A 12,236-nucleotide genomic window follows, 5' to 3' on the forward strand; every position below is an offset into this window, starting at 1 on the left:
TCCCCACCTCCTGAGTTTCCTCCCCCACCCACAACTCAACAATCTTCTTAACCGTCATCACACCATATGACTCGTTATCTTACGTGTCATTTCAAACTGCTTGCACACTGCTATGGCGTAATATTTTCTACATCAACGGACAACTGTTTCTAACTCCATTGACGTCTGTATGACGACCCAATGGCTACACGCATGCAGAAACGTGATTATTTCACTTACACACAGAGTTTGCTGGAGAAATTTAAAAACAGTGAAATAACGTGTGCATGAGAGGTCAGAGTTGGAAGAAAACCTGGTGCAAACAGCGGCTTGCTGGGACGACATTAACGTGATTTTCAGTATTTGGGAACGTGAGTAAAATATTATTATTAATGTGTATGATCATTATAATTGCCATTGTATAATATGCATTTCATTGCTTGATTCGTCGTTGTTTGGCTAATATCCATCAAAATACAATAATATGGTCAACTGTTGGGATCTTATGATTCAATTTGCTGAACTTTTTGACTTGACAACACATCACAAATATCTGGCCGCCCTGCGTTTTATCAGCGGGAAAATCGGTTTCCGTTCAAACGGTTTGTCTTTTTTAACGCATATTTAAACGGTACATTAACACGTACGAGTTAATGCGTGAATGCTTGGACGAATTTGGTCGATATGAACGGAACATTTACGAATGAGTGAAAGTAATTATGACAGGTTCTATTTTCTGTAGTTGCATTCGCTTAAGTATTTTACACGGTGCATTTTCGTGTTCATTCAGGCGTTAAAAAACATTAAGACGTTTAGTCGTAGTGGTTGATGTTCCGTGAAAACAGGATGTAATTGTCGGTCTCTTGTGTGTATTTTTACAGGCATAAATTCTTCACCGCTGTTTTTCCGGGAAATGATCCTAAGGTTCATCTGCTTTACTGCTTGCAGAGAATTGGGGGTATGGAATGAGCTGTTGAAGTGGTTTATCCTCTCCATGTTTACGTCTATCCATAGCAACCTTCCCTTTGAGGCAGCCAGGGGCGGATCCAGGATTTCTTTCTGGGAGGATTTTGGTCAGGGGGGGGCACAAGGATACCTCGTCATACAAAACGAACGAAATGATAATGGGACCGTATTAAAAATCTAGCATATTTTTAAGGGTCTGGGGGAGGGGGGGTACGTGCCCCCGTGCCCCCCCCCCTGGATCCGCCTATGGAGGCAGCCATTGAGAGATCGATGACATTATAATTATATTCGCGTAAATCCCCTCAAATACAGTTCTATGCCCCTCCGCAACAATTCAATGCCGCACTGTGAGCTGCTATGTCAATGGTCATCCCTCGTAAATATTTCATAAACTTATCGAGTTGCATTGGATAGATTATCGATATTGTTTTTCACAATTCAGTCCCATAATATATTACAAGTACGTGTGCATATCAACGCTTTTAAATGATTTAAATTTTTAAATGCTTTTTTCTCTCAATTAAATCAATTCTCGGATATACTACCTGTAAACGTAAAAAACGCAAGTGACCACGTAAAAAATGTGGTCACTTATTGACATTTTAGATTACCATTACTTTGTTTAATCATCTTATGAATATATTTCTAGCAATTGATGTAGATAACGATAATTCTATAAAATTTAATCCAGCTATCGGTTTCGTGCAAGGTCTAATACTTATATCTACTTCCAAAAACGTTTCTAATGCTGTATTTATTCTTTGGTGTAATTTTACAGTGATGCTGTACCATTCGTTTTTCCTGGGCATTGATCCTGGTGTTCGTCTGAGCTGCTATCACGGATATGAGAAATAAGCAAGGAGAAAACATGGTGTTCACATTTGGTACGAGTATGCCATCGGAGCAGAAATTCGCGGGAAATAATTGTAAACACGTGAGTAAAAAAATGATATTTTCATCTGAAATTGCAATCTACACAGGGGTGCCAACCCCCCCAACCCCATAGCAGTACTACAACTCACCCTCTCTGACGACGCAATCCTCCGAAAACAGATGCGACCAACCACGGGTGTCGGTAACAGGGGTCATAACCCCCCAAAATTTATCTAAAACAATTTATTTTTATTGGTCCCACAATTTTTGTATCCTTGTAAAGAAGTAATGAGAGTATAGAGGGAGTTACTTGGCTATATTACGAACGCCAACATACTACGGTAGATCAGATAATAAAAATAAAATAAGAGTTATAGACTGCGTAGGACACATTGATTCAGAATGTCGGTTTTTCCACGATAGATAAGACGAGACTATAAAGGCAGCGTTAGGACTTACTTAGAAATAGGTTTAATTAACTTATATTGTAGACTACTAACGTATTGTACTCCTTAATACATGCTTCTGAATATTATTATTATTTCTAACAGCATTCTTTGCACATTATTAAAATTAAAAGCGTGCTTATACGTGAATGCCCGCGGAGCAGAAATTTTTATATTTCACTTCCATGTTAATTCTTTTCATTCGCATGTTTCACTATTTGCTGAAATTAACAGGAATATTCGTGATTATGTAAGTGAAAGAATTAGATTCCGTGTAGTTAAAAGTGAAACTGCAATTTTTATACGGGTTCCATCCCCTCCCTGTCTCCAAGACGACTGATCGCCCTCCCAAACCTCACGACTAATGCCACAACAATAAAACAGATGCGAATCGCCTCCGTAGTTTTTAATTCGTGTTTCAATAGGCCTACTATTTGCACATATGTGATATTAGTGTTCGTCTGGGCTGCTGCCAAAATCCAATTAAAGCCTAATTATTAAAATTTTAAATACTTTTTTCTCTCAAACCCGGGTGTACATTAGGGCGGATCGGAAAAATCGATTTGTTTCAAATCCATCTGGCCCAATGAAAAAAAGTTGTGGGACCGATCAAAAATAAGGCCTGAAAAATTTGAGACCTCTAGGTGAACCCCTGACCCTCGCTCAAATGCAATTTAGGGGGGGATGGTCGAAATTCGAAAAATATGGTATTTTATGGTCATTTCCTATAGATTTTGCCGAGTTACTGCCCTCTTGGGCTAAAATTTCGTGCATTTTGATGTATCTGCCACCGTTTAGCCACAAAATGCCTAATTTGAGTCCGCGTCCGCGAAGAAAATATTCCAACGCCCACGCAGCGTCGCGGATACAAGAGCCGCAGGCCGATCCCCTCCCCTCCCCGCTCGCTTCTACCCCTCCCACGCCTCCAATACAGCAAAATTCATCCTGCGTATGCTGCTAGGAGGTCGTTTATCTTGGATAATATAAATCGGAGGATGGTAGAAGGTAATAAAGGAAGCTTAGTGAGACGACTTGTCCCTTATTAGGCGCCTCGTCGGGGTTAAACAAATCGATGTTACCAACTTTTAGAGAAGTGATGAAATATTTTTAGATCCGAGAACGCAGGAAAGGAGCCTACGGTCCATGAAAAGGCCTCTCGAGTGGCTATAAAGGTGTGCGAACTATGGTGACGCTTCCCTTCCATTATGTGTGTGACTAAATGGATTTAGCGGTACAACAGGAAGTACTAAAACTTACGGAAAATGCGAATAGGCCAAAAGTAGGGTTTTTGCTTAAGTACAAACCTGAAGCCTTTTTTAAGAACATTTGAAATTATGCGATATTTTTGCGTGTAAGTACAAGAAGGAGCATAATGTTCCCCCCAATGAAGAAGTATGTTGAGAGACCAGCGGACGAAACTAAAGATGATGGCTGCTGGATTGAGTCCTAAAGAAACTCGACAATTGAGGAAAAAAAGAGAATCGTCGGAGAGTGTTGAGTCGACATCGTCAATTCTTGTATGGGAAAATAGTATCAAAAATTTTCTTCATCAATTCATCCGAAGAAAATTAAACTGTAGAGAAATCATCCGATTTTTATCCCTACGTTCCTCATCAAATAAAAATTCAGGGCTAAACTCAAACTGGAACTTCTGCGTGGAAAATGCGTCTGTCAAATGTGATAGAGGTATATGCAAGGACCAAGAAACAGCAATGATCGTCCCCGCAACTTTAGTTGACGCAAAAATCATAACTTCGTAAGATACATCCAAGGTAGTGTGCAAGAATTACTTATGTATACAGAAAAAGATGCTAATTATTGTGAATACGAAAAGAGAGGTATCAAAGGGTGTCATCAAAGGGCTACAGTTTGATGGAGTGAAAGACTATACTTTTGTCTGATGAAAAAAGGCAAAAGGACTTATCAATCCAAGTTTAGAGGGGAATGTGTGATGTTAGTTGAAGAAACAGGGTCCCACTTTTGGGGGTTTGCCTCCCCCGTCGGAGGATTAGCAAAAGTTATAAAATCTGCGATTCTCGATTCCTTTCCAAGTGAAAATTAGATACACAAAATTAAAAAGGATTTGAATGCGATGGTACCAAGTGAATACCGCCCAAAAAGGAGGTATCATCCCTATGCTACAAGCATAATTCCAACATCCCTTGCTATGTGAGTAAACTCTTCTCGGGATTCCCACCGGGTTAATTTTTCCATAATGGCAAACGTTTCAAGCTCCGACTCGGGGCTCATCATCAGGGATTAATTTCGATGAATCCCGAGAAGAGTTTACCCACATCATTCGCCGGGAAAGCATCAAATCATATTTCATCCCTTACAGAGGTCTATTTGCTAATTGCACTAAGTTGACTTACATTTGCGACATAAACATTGGGAGGGCAATATAAGGACCGAATTTGCGTTGTTGCAAGGATGCGTTTGGCGGCCGATCCGAGATTTTTTAAACGGCTGGATTTTAATATCAACTTTAAGGACTACTCGCTGATGACATATTGGAGAGAGACCACAGTAATAATTCCAACCATCCGGCTATATCTGACCTTAGTGCTGTGGATTTTCAAAAATTTCTTGATGAACGTTCAAATTTGAAGTTAAATATTTCGTTTTATTATACATACTTACGGACGAGAGATTCGTGAAGAACTTCACCAAAACTTTGTTGACAACAGCGAAAGACGAGGAATGAGAAATACAGATTTGAAAGAAGGTAATTGAGTAATTCATTCGTGATTGTTCCTCCACAGACGATGCTGAAACATTAAATATTAGTTAGACTAACGAATAAAGACACACTTGGTGTAAATTTTGGTGCATTTGGCGCGTGGGAGAGGCTTGTGGGGAGGGCACGCGAGCGGCTTTCGCACAAAATCCATTTAATCACATCTGTCGGACAATGCCGAAATTGGAGCGCATATCCGAAGTTCGCACACCGCCACCCAGCCACTCGAGAGGCCTTTCCATGGACCGTAGGCTCCTTTCCTGCGTTCTCGGATCTAAAAATATTTCATCAGTGGGAGGGGTAGAAGCGAGCGGAGAGGGGAGGGGATCGGCCTGCGGCTCTTGTATCCGCGACGCTGCGTGGGCGTTGGAATATTTTCTTCGCGGACGCGGACTCAAATTAGGCATTTTGTGGCTAAACGGTGGCAGATACATCAAAATGCACGAAATTTTAGCCCAAGAGGTCAGTAACTCGGCAAAATCTATAGGAAATGACCATAAAATACCATATTTTTCGAATTTCGACCATCCCCCCCTAAATTGCATTTGAGCGAGGGTCAGGGGTTCACCTAGAGGTCTCAAATTTTTCAGGCCTTATTTTTGATCGGTCCCACAACTTTTTTTCATTGGGCCAGATGGATTTGAAACAAATCGATTTTTCCGATCCGCCCTAGTGTACATGGACAAAACCCTTCAACTGTATCCTTATCTAAGCGTCTTCTTTCAAAAAAAAAAGTTTTCATCTTCTTTCTCGTCATTACTTACGCAGCTCCTTGTCAGAAAAATACGTTATTTTTAAAATCATTCGTTTATCTGTAATAGCTTTCTCTCGTTGTAGGGGGTCTGCTCCCCCCAGACCCTCTTCTCCCCTCCGAAAAAGTCCTCTGATCTTTTCCGGTCACTCCGCCAGCTTTGACAATTATTGTTAGACGCTTAAGACGCTTTCCACAAGAAAGAAGCCATCTCGTAAGTTCCGATAATCGTTTGATACTTTCGCAATCACCACAAGGTGCTTCCACAGGTACACCATCGAACTCACTTGACACTATATGCACCATGCGCTAATCCAGAGATTTCCAAATACGGATTGTTTTATTAATCCACATTCACTATTCACCACGAAAGATTAACACCTTATAAAACTGTAAAACACTTCCTTCATGCTATCAGAACACTTTATATAATAATTTCTTCACTAGACAGAAAAGGCACACTCAGGAATAGAACTCAACACTCTCGTCACACGGTTACCGAGCAACTGAACGATATTCAGAGTCGCTTCGCATAGTCGATGCGATATTTTTTCTCCACCCTCAACTCTGAATTGCGTCATGCCGAAGGCCTAAAGACGAACGATCCATTCCTACGGTTCGTACGTGACCACAGTTCACTGCATTTTAAGCAAACATTGAAGAAAATGCGGCCAGCCGAACGGCAGTTATTCGCCATGTTAACCGCGCGAGTGAAAACATTAGCGATCATTCACGATGACTTCGTACGGGATCTACAGTGATTCTTTGGGTATGTGTAATGCTAATCTACGCACCTCAGTGATTGTGGTATAGCAAATAGGGTTAACATTTATCTCATGTTTGGTGAAGATTCGAAATATCCGTGCTTAAAACTTCGAAATAATAGTAAATAATGGAATAAATAGCATTCGACACTCCCATTAGAACCACTCCGGCATATTTGCACACCTATAAGCTTCCCATAAACAAACACAAATTCGAAATCCCAGGCGTTCTGCCGCTTTCACGCAGAGAAAATCCAACAAGATAAGATTTTTCTGCGAGGACGTAGCGAGTTGAACTGCAGTGATGCATCGTGTTGTAACCGCTCGTGTGAATGCTAGCGATTATTCACGATGTCTTCGTGTACGGAACCCAGAGAAATATTTCCCATTGAACGCACTGCCAAATAGTTTTTTTAAAAAGGGGATTGCATGAGTTAGACCTCCCCATGGGAGAATGATTATTTATCAATCGGTCGATTCGTTAACCATAAATATCTTCATCAATTTAATCACCGCGGATCTTACAGTAACAAGATTTTTTTGACAGATTTCGTCATAGATAATTGTGGAAATTCGCAATTACCCCGAACCATAAAAGACTTTAATGAATGCTGGTCGTAAATTATTTTTCTCGAGCATTTCCTTTTTATATAATTAAATGCTTGGATTCCCTGAACAATTGAGAATGGATATCTTTCATTGCGACATAAAGAACCGTATGATATTTACAGGTCCGAAAGAAACGATAATATAAGAAAGATATTTAGCTGAACGGATATATATGGGAATTTGTTTTTCCTCAACTAAGCATAGCAACGGGTGATTCGTGTGTTGACAATAAGTGCTATCAATTGACCAGCCCCATGACACTTCCTATCCCACTCCATTGGGAAACCATGGTCTTTTATTGAAGTCGTTTCCTCAACCTGCCGCACGTTTGCCGGGGCGGCGCCACGTATTCTGGAGGGCAAGAATTAGCGGGTAAGTTAATTTCCGTATTGTTGAGCGCATACTACAGGTGAGTGGAAATAGTCATTTTTGTAATTAATTAAGATTTAGTTTTCATTTATTTTCGAATTTTAGTCTTCTGCATTATTTCCTTATTGTTCTACATTAATATTTCGTGGATATATATCGCGGATTTACTGAAAAAAGGAAAATGCCGTGGACGTGTGTGGTACCGCGTTGCACCACTGGTTATGGCCACAAGACTTCGGGGATTTCGCTTTTTAGAGTCCCCAAGGACCCTGAGAAGCGATGAAATAGCTGTACGATTCCTTTTCTTGGTGTGCTAAAGCTCCAAAATTTATACATATTTTAAATTACAGGTTCTGCTGTTCCAGTGGTCAATGTCATTCACAGTGGAGGAATGAAGTAACACTGAGAAAATGCAAGATGTGCGACGGCTTTCATCAACTATTCATCATTCTCTCCGACTAAATTGAATCACTTAGAATGATTAGTAATTAGAAATAGAAATTAGTAATAGAAAGAATTAATAGAAATGTTAAATTGTGAGTACTCAAAATTTATTTTTCATGACATTACCTTGCATTGATTGTATAAATAATCTCAGTTTCAATAGCATTGTGTAATCATTCTGGATATGTAGATTTGATGTGTGTGTACAGTATATAAGTTGGAAAAATGTGAATCGTTTTCATTCTTAATACCTCTTTCGATGATTTCTTTTAATGCAGCTGTTATCGATGGTGCGTGCAACTCTCATGAAAAGTACATTTACCGCGTATTAGCAGTATTAGCCTGTGGTTTTGTCGTACTAATCATCTTATTTTTGGGCGAGGGATAATATTTCAGATTTGCCAGCACCTGAAAGTGATCAGACATCCGCAAATCCCTCGGATTATATCCATTGCACTGTTTTCGTGGAAGTTTATTCGGAAATTATTTGCAAAATCCCTTTCGTTCTTATCTTTCATATGGTATTTTACTTCCTTAAATCTCAAATTATTCCTTTGGTGAGTAGGCAAGCATCGTTATAAAATTGCCTTTAACGGTAATAATGGTACTTCCGGAAATTATTCACCCTGTTCAACGATTAAATATGCCTATTCTATACCCGCAAAACGTCCCTAGGATAGAATCATTTTTTTAGGTTTGCTCTGCCCTGCCATTATTATTATCACTTGATCGAGACTCAGGAGATTAAAAACATTAACATACGTCACTTCATAAGAAGTATTTCACTTCGGCCTTGGTAAGAAGCCGTTTGCGTTTCTGATATTATATTAGTTATTACTGTTTGAAAGCAAGGAATAACATCTGCATTCTTATAAGGCCGTGGAAACATGCCGATGAGCTCAGAGGCAATGGTGCGTACGTAGCTTCTATGACAACTTATATTAACGTTTACCACAAGATAGCTATAAATAATTATTTCCTTAAAAATACCTTTCCTCACTACATAAGGTTTTAACTGCTGACAATCTTTCGTTATGGCTGTAACTGATTTTACAAAGGTATGGAAGCAGACGAAGCTGAAATCCAACGCCTTCCATTTTATTAATAGTCACGCATGAGAACGATTTCTACGTATTTTTCGCTATAAGATGTTAAGTGCATATGAACTTGTTAACTAGTAACCACTGTCGATGTGTTTATATTCATTTTTGCCATAAATTAGTTCATAATTACTGAAGTATTGTATATAGATACGTAGGAAACTTGCCCTTCAGGATAGGTGGCGCCCCTACCGGCCTCAACGGGAAACGGCTTCATTAAATGACCATGCCTGAACGGAGAGTGTCCAGACCTTCTCATATTCTAAGACCGTGCAATTGACATACAAAAACATTGCGCAATGGCAACTGCGTTTCAATTGACCAAACAGAACTAAAAGAAAACTATAAACAAAGCGTATAGTAAAATTAATGATGCTATAACTTAATGTTATTTATCATTAATGCCAGTCGTAATTTCATTGGAGTGTTGCCCTTTTTCATCTGTAATCGGCTTTTGTCTTAACACCCCCTTCCACACGCCATTTTGTGGCGGCTAATTCCGTGGTAGTATGTAGCGGTATTGACTGATATCTCCTGTGATAGGTTTTCAGGGACATTGAATGTAATTGCTCATTGACCTATCACTTTCTGTATCATCATTCGGTCATTCACATTGACTGCAGTTTTTTTCAAATCGCGCTTATTCCGTCTGTTTCTGAATTTAGCCCTGTCATTCAATTTAAATACGAGCGTGGCGTTACGATCGATGTGAGCAGCCGTGCTTTCTGATTGGCTGAAGGACCGTGCCAGCGATGGGAAAAGGGGCGTGCCCAATGAAGGGAATAGGGATGGAATTGCCATCCCTATGGAGCATAGGCGGAAAATGGTGATATAAGCAAAATGGTCATTTTTCCACTATCACTTTTGCGATCATTAGAGCGATCATTTTAGCCTGTCCCTCGAATAGGATGGAAAAAATGATAGTTTCATTCAGGCTTTCGTAAAAAAAAACAATAAGAATGGTAAGAAAATAAAAACTCTGCGAAAGAAATCCCGAAATAATAAATTTTCACCTGCGAACATCAATAGCCTCCATTTCAATCGTAAACTCATTGACGATTTTTTTTCGCGATAATTCCGAGTCGACTCATTTTTGGAGGAAAAAAAATTTTTAATTATTAAGTATATAAACCATAAAAAAACCTTCATCAATTTAATCACCGCGAAAGCCTCCGTAAAAGTTAACTATTAGCTACGCCACGGCGAACTTTCCACTTTCAAAATTGCCATAAAAAGTGTTATTGGTTCTCTTGGATATCACGCAATTACTAATAACACTTCTTTTTTAAAGAGCGCGAACCGGGACTGATTTAATGTTAAATGTAAGGAACATATGGACCAATTGGATAGATATTGTGGAGTGTATTCATTGAAAAACAGCGCTTGTAAGGGTTTATACGTGTTGCAGACGGGAATAAGTTTTGAAATCAGGAAGAAAGAACATTTAAGTGCTTACAAAAATAACAAGGATGAAAAAAGTAATTTTGCTAAACATTTAATTTGAAACTGCCATAGGAACGATTTCAATATGAATATTTTAAAATTTTGCAATGACCGCCGTGAACTGGACTCTTGGGAGCAGTTAGAAATATTAAAAATTATTGAAATTCAGGACATTACTCTTATAAATGAATATAATTTCCCATCCTTTTCCCCAATCTGGCGTCCGTTATAAAATTCATCACGTAACTAGGTAACAAGAATAAGATAAACAAATCATAATTTGCGCCTGAAGATGATATGATAACTCATTGAAACCCGGGTCGTAATATCGAGTAAATGCTCTGTAATAAAGAAATTGTTTAATATCCAGGAAAACTTATAATGGAATAGCACAAAGTTAATCAAGAGTTAATGAATTTTGTTGAGTGTTATTGCATTGGTGGCCAAATATTAGCCTTTACTTTTAAATTCAGCACCTTTCCTAATAATGGGAATGAAAATCAAATCGGTGGAAAGTTTATTTGCTTTCAATTGAAGCAAGAACCACATTGGGAAACTTTCGTGGCTTATTATCGGGTCGCGCGGCTGCCAATATATATTTCCCATCCATAAAGAAAAAGGTGTAAGTTCGCGAAAGATTTTTATTGTGAAACATACAGTAAAGATCCATAGATCAGTAAAGATCAGACCTTTCTTTCCATACACGTATTTTTCGATCGCGTCTCGTCACCCTCATAAAGATTTTTTTCCACTTCGTGAAAAAAATAGTAAACCTTTCGATGTTCAATTATTTATTATATGAAAAAGTTATTAAAATTAATATATTCTTACGTATTATTCTTAGGAAACGTTAATTCCTTCAGAAATTATGCTTACAAATCAATAAAAAAACAAGCTTATCGACTCACGAGAGAAAGTAAAGACTCGATTTTTGCGTAAATTCCGATTGGAATTTTTTCTCATTTTTAACGGCTTCTGGTGACTTTATGGATGAACCCAATATTTAAATAGCCATAGTTCCTCAATCCTTAGACATTGTATTATCATACTGCTCAATTTTTACTTTACAAAATTATATTGAAAATTTAGGGTATTGTGAATGTTTTTTTGATTTCCGTCACCACTGTTAGCCGTAGAGGAGTAGAGTGGCATGAAGTAGGGTAAAAAATAGCATTTTGGCCAAAAATTATAATTGTATTTCGTATATACGTATATTAGGGTGATATAGTAACTTGACTTTTCTGATGCTGCCAACACCCAAGCCTCGCTTCCATAGAAAAACATGCTCCATATGTATCATCTGATTGTTTCCTTTCTTCTATGAAGTATCGCCGTATCTAACATAAAAACTTCTTTTAATTTCTGTGAACGCTTCGCATATTTCTCTTCAAACTTTCCTCCAAATATCGAAGCAAAGGAATTCTTAAATCAAAATGCGAGGGCCGTTTCTTTTTTCAAACTCCGATAGCTCAGCAAAAATTTAATACAAGCAGAGGTGCCGACTTGCAAAAAATATTGGGGGGCCCAAACCGGGGACCTTTCCCCGGTAAATTTTATAAGTAGTGAATTTTAAGTTTTTTAAGCATTTTAGAAGAGTCATGTGATCAACATTAGAACCCTGATCACTCGAATCTCGATATCTGGACACTCCGGGGAAAATCGACAAGCCTGGCACATTTTTTCCTCACATCTGTAACGAATTTTTGGGGGGCCTCGGGCCCCATCAGGCCCCGTGGAGTTGGCGCCACTGAATAC

Source organism: Ischnura elegans, chromosome 1 (genome assembly GCF_921293095.1).
Source record: "Ischnura elegans chromosome 1, ioIscEleg1.1, whole genome shotgun sequence".
NCBI classification, from domain to species: domain Eukaryota; kingdom Metazoa; phylum Arthropoda; class Insecta; order Odonata; family Coenagrionidae; genus Ischnura; species Ischnura elegans.